This window comes from Coffea arabica, chromosome 2c (assembly GCF_036785885.1).
Source record: "Coffea arabica cultivar ET-39 chromosome 2c, Coffea Arabica ET-39 HiFi, whole genome shotgun sequence".
NCBI lineage: Eukaryota > Viridiplantae > Streptophyta > Magnoliopsida > Gentianales > Rubiaceae > Coffea > Coffea arabica.
Window position 1 is genome coordinate 51,095,646 of NC_092312.1, and position 5,327 is coordinate 51,100,972.

Here is a 5,327-nt window from a genome sequence, read left to right on the forward strand (position 1 = left end):
ATTAAATTTCATTCAATTCATTTGATCTGTTTCCCTTTTTAAGGTAATCCGGTCAATTTTTAATAAATTGTCAATTTCATTTGATCAATTAGGATTTCAATGTCGAATTTCAAATTGGGAAACCTAGTCGATTTTGCGAAAACCGTCCATGGCATCCAGCCATTTGATCAGTTGGAGTTTTGACCCGCGCTTCACTGAGAAAATTTGTCAACGAATTCCAATCTCTTCGATAGAAAGTTCGTCAAGGTCAAACCCGTACGTTTTTTGCAAATTCTTGTATCGATCAAAAATGATCAATCCCTTCGAACGAGGTCCTCATTTTGACAAACGTCTCTTCTCATTCCAATGGGCCAAATTTTTCAAAATTATTTTTCACTCAATGAGTTGATCAGATCCATCAGGTATTGTATAGTGCCTATCCTAGAGGATTGCATTTTCATGCTAGGCCTACCCTTGGCACAAAAAGGGTCCCCCCATAGGACATGCATACCGGTTTTATATTCTTGTTTACTAACTCTGGGTATTTTTCTTTTGTTTTCCCCCTCCCCTGCATTCATAAAAATGTTTCAATAAGACGAAAATATTCTTCTATATCTGATGATAATTTTAATCCAATAAGGTTTGAAAACTGCAAGTGTTATTTGATTCTTGGGCAGATCTTATAATGAAAACACAAAAGATCTATCTAGAAGCTCTACGCTAAAGCATCTGAGAGATTTTGTAATTATTTCCAAAGGAAAATTTTGTATATTTGATTTGTTAATACATTTTGTTCCAAAAGGAAAAGGAGACAAAAAGTGTATATGTGGAGCTTGTAGACACCAAATTTTGAATAATTTTATGTAGCATCTATTTCATGATTTTTATTTTAGATTGCTTGCATTTTAGTTCGTTATTGTGTGTTTTGCACTATTAGTTGTTATGATATTTTAGTTTTATTCATTTTCGCCCTTTTAGTTGACCTATTTCTTTTGCTATTTATTTTTATTTACTTTTAGTTTTAGTTTTTAGTTTTAGCTTTTAAGTTTAAGATTAGCATAGAGTTTTTAGAGAAAAGAAAAGGAAAACATCAAAAATATGTTTTAGTCATTTTGTTTTTATTCAATGCTTTCTCGAAGGAAAAATGAAAATGAAAAATTATAAAAAAAGGGAGAAAAGAGAAAATTAAAGAAAAGAGGAAAAAGAAAAAAAATAGGCTTTAGTTGGATATGAAAAAAAAAGAAAAAAAAAGGAAAATTTGTTCACAAAAATATGTTTATTTCTTTAAATTCAATCTTTGGGCAATTTAGTTATTTTTTATTAAGTTATTTTGAGAAAAAGAAAATGATGAAAAATGAAAAATTGAAGAATTAATTAAAAATGGCCATTTTTGTTTAGTTTTTTGTTTAAAATTATTTTTTGTTTTGTTATTATTATTATTACCTGGTTTGTGTAATTTTGTTGTTATTATTATTTATACTTTATTTTATCATTTCTGTAATTAATTTGAAAAAAAAAATAGAATACCGCAACATGCACGCTGCAATTTTTTGCAGCGTGCAAAGGACAGTCACGCACGCCCCCAGCGGAGGGCTAGATTTGATGGAAGTAACAAGTCCCTCATCCTCAACGTTGAGGTGAGGGTTTAAGGCTGGAGTCTCCTATAAAAGGGAACAACAGCCGAGAGATTGGGAAGGGGGTTTTAGAGAGGGGAACGGCTGAAAAATCTGGGGAGAAAAAAAGAACAGAAAAACGGCGACCGAGAGAGAGAGTAGGCTTAGGAGGAATCTGCAAAACAAAGAGAAAGCAAGAGAGACTGAGAAAAGGATTACGGACAGCTGAGGAAAGAATTGAAAGTAGCGGCTAAGAGAAATTAGGAGAGAAGAGTGGGAAGCCGGGAGAAAGGAGGCGCGGCCGTAAGGATTGGGAAAACGGAAAGTGAAAACGAAAAGGAGGGCTTCGGCTGAAGTCAGAAAAGAAGAGACAGGGAGAGAGCTGAGAGTGAAGCTGGGACATTCGAAGCAAAAGGAAAAGGAAGGTAGCAAGAAGAAAGGAAAACCAGCACCTCCATCGTCGGCCTCCATCATCGTTGTCTGAGTTTTGGTTCACAGCAAGCTATCCATTGAAGATCTTTCCAAGTTGCTGCCTTTTGTTGCTGTCCAGGTATATAGACTCCTACTTTCTTCTTCTCTGTTTGATATCAAGGTTTCTTTCTTTACTTATGGTAGTGATTAACGGTCTTTTTGGCCTCCCTGCAAACAAGATGGAACCTTTTTGTTTGTTGCAACTGTTTTTTTATTATTATCTTTTATCTTTCTTTCCTTTCGGTTGCTGAGATAGCAGTTGCGTGATAGTTGGTCGTTTGAATGAAAAATCGTAGCTTTCTCCAATTTGATGGGTTAAGGGCTGTATCTTTAATCTTGATTTGCATAGCTTGGGTCTGTTAGAGCCTTTGGATCTGCTTGAAAATTTTGTTGCAATAAGTTGGGACCTTTCGACTGGTTGCAGCAGTTCGGGCATTGCATTTTCTCTTCTTTGTTTGCTAAAGCTGTGGTTCGATTGACATGTTTTTTTTCTGATTCATACATGATTGGAATGCCATGAATAGCATCTGATATTAAAGTAGCGTTTGGGAAGGTCATTAGTTTCATTTTTTATCCACATTGCTGTATGAAGATTAGCCGATCCTTTCATTTGGTAACCGCAGCATGTGTTCTTTTCATTCAGCTATGCATTTAATGGTTTGTGGTTACATTTGGGGTTGAGGTGATCATGATGTCTAGCTAATAAGGGATGTTAAGGTTTGGTGTTAATGGGTTTGTATCTTGAAGTCTGATGTACAAACTTTTGAAAGTTTCATTAGCTGCTGAAGTTCAAAAACTCTTTTTGCAAAAAATTTTTTTCCAGAATTTGCATAACTTCTTACTGAGTTTCTAGCTTGTTTAGATATCAAAGTTATGTATTCAGTTGCTTGTTTAGAGTTGTTGCGCTTGATGAAAAGCTTGGATTAGATTTGGGCATGTGAATTGGCATTATACGTTTGAAAATTAGAGTTGTAGAAAGCTTCAAGTTGCAGAAATTCTTCTTCCGTGCAGATTGCATGCATGAAAATCTTTCAGATTTAGCACTTAAATCCCTCAAATTTCCCCTTAGCTCACTATGGCCCAAGTAATTTGAATACTTAATCAATTTAATCCCTCAAGCTTCTCCATGTTCCACAAAAGCCCAAGCATGTTCTCATTTCTTTACAATTAGGTCCTAAGGTGGGTGATTTTGAGTCATCATTTGGCCTTTCATTGTTTTTGGGACTTTTGAAGCTCTTAAATTTTTCAATTGGTTTTATTTGGTTGATTAATGGTTGCTATTGAGTTTTCAAAATGCATGTTTAAATCATTCATGGACCCTTGTTCATTCTTGGACCTTCGAATTTCCATAATGTTTGCTTGGATCTTGTTATTTACTTGGGGAACTTTTTGTGTTTTTTAAAAAGTTTCAATTAGGTTCAAATGATTGAGTAGTGCTTGCTTTTGGGTCTTTTAGTAGATGTTATGCTTGGGGATTGGATGATCATGCTTTTTGCCTTGGTCTTTAAGTAGTTTTGACTTCATTGAGTTGCAATTGAGGGAAAGTTTGATGTTTGGTGGATTCAAATTGTTTAGTTTATATCTTATCACTAAATTGGTGCATTAATCTTTTGTTTTTGGTGATTTTAGCCTAAATTAGTCTTTTCTTGGGTGACTCTAGCCAAGTTAAGTTTGTTTACTTCCTTAGTATCACCAACGGGGAGGTATAATCTCTTTTACCCCTTTTGTTTCTCTCCTATGTGGACTAATGTGCTAATTGAAATTTGCATGTCTACTTGCTTTCCTGGCCTCTCCTTATTTCCTTTCAGTTATTTCATTTACTTTTGATTTTTATTAATGGGGTATGTGTACACCTCTTGGCTTGTAATAGATAGGGCGTAGCAAGTAATTTGGTCCATTTTCCCTTTCCCTTTTGTTTTAGTTAGCAAATGTAATGGTTGCATGCCTATGTGTTATATGTTAAATGCTTTATTAGGATTTTGCATCTAGTCAAGCATGCTAAGTGTTATGTGCTACGTGTTTATAAGTGATTCGCATGTCTACTCGCTTTTTATAGTGTGGATGAATGGAATGAATGAATGTACGTCACCACACTAGTCCAACGCTGGTTGTGGCTTCTTTTATCGTTTCCACTAGTCCAACGCTAGTCGGAATTCATAGGAGGGGCTAGTCCAATGCTAGACCCAATAGGTTTTTTTTTTTTTTTTTTTTTCATGAAGTGCATGATCACCACATATCACGCATTTTTCCTTAGTTTATCATTTGGTATGTTCCTCAAACCCCTTCCCCTTCACTTTAGGACTTGCATCTCATGCTAGTTAGGGTTCATTTGCGTGAAAATCCCCTCTTGATAAGGGAAACGAGCGAGTGTGGCTACTCGATAGCCTTAGCACGCTAGTTTCACCTTCTAATCAAAGGGAAAATAGAAGTCGAAAAGTTAGGAGTCAACCCCCGTACCCGACTTGTTGCATTCCTCTAGGGTCATACTTTCATTTTTATCACCTACATACTCTTTTAACCACATTTTTTCACATTTCTCAAACCATACTTTTTTTACTACATGTCACCTATCACTCGCTTATTTTCACTTCACAAATGAAATTCCACTTTACCTTATATATCTATTATTCTATTTTCACACACTTGCACACAAAAAACACTTGAATTTTATACAATTTCACACATGCACCTTTTTATACATTCGCACACTTGCATTTACATTTCTTGCATCTTTCATACACTTTCATACTTGCACACTTGAATTCGAACTCTCATTTGCATTAATCGACCTCTATGAGGTTTTTCTTTGTTGGCCGCCACAATTCATGTGGTTTGGGACCAAAAGCCTCACAAGAGACATCGTAGAATTTAGGATTGCATTTTCCTTTCCGTTTTGTATTCATATAGTCATATCCAACGTGCGAACATACATTGGGTAGAAAACTAGGAAAGGTAAGGTTAAGTCGCGCAACTAGCCTTGGCTAGGTCAAAGGGGTGCCTTGGATTCTATCCTTGCCTTCCCCTTTGTCAAACGTGACTCCCGAACCTTTTTCTTTGGCTTACGTGGACTAGGAGTCGTTTTAAAAGGGTTTTACTACTTTGTCTTTAAAAAATTTATTTTTTTAGGTGACTTGGTACACCTTAATCATTACCAAGTGGCGACTCCAATTTCTCATTCAAAAACCCTTTTTTTTTAAAAAAAACAAAAACTATTTTTTGGGTCAAATCGTCGCTTTTTCAAGTCCCATATTAGACCCATATCTT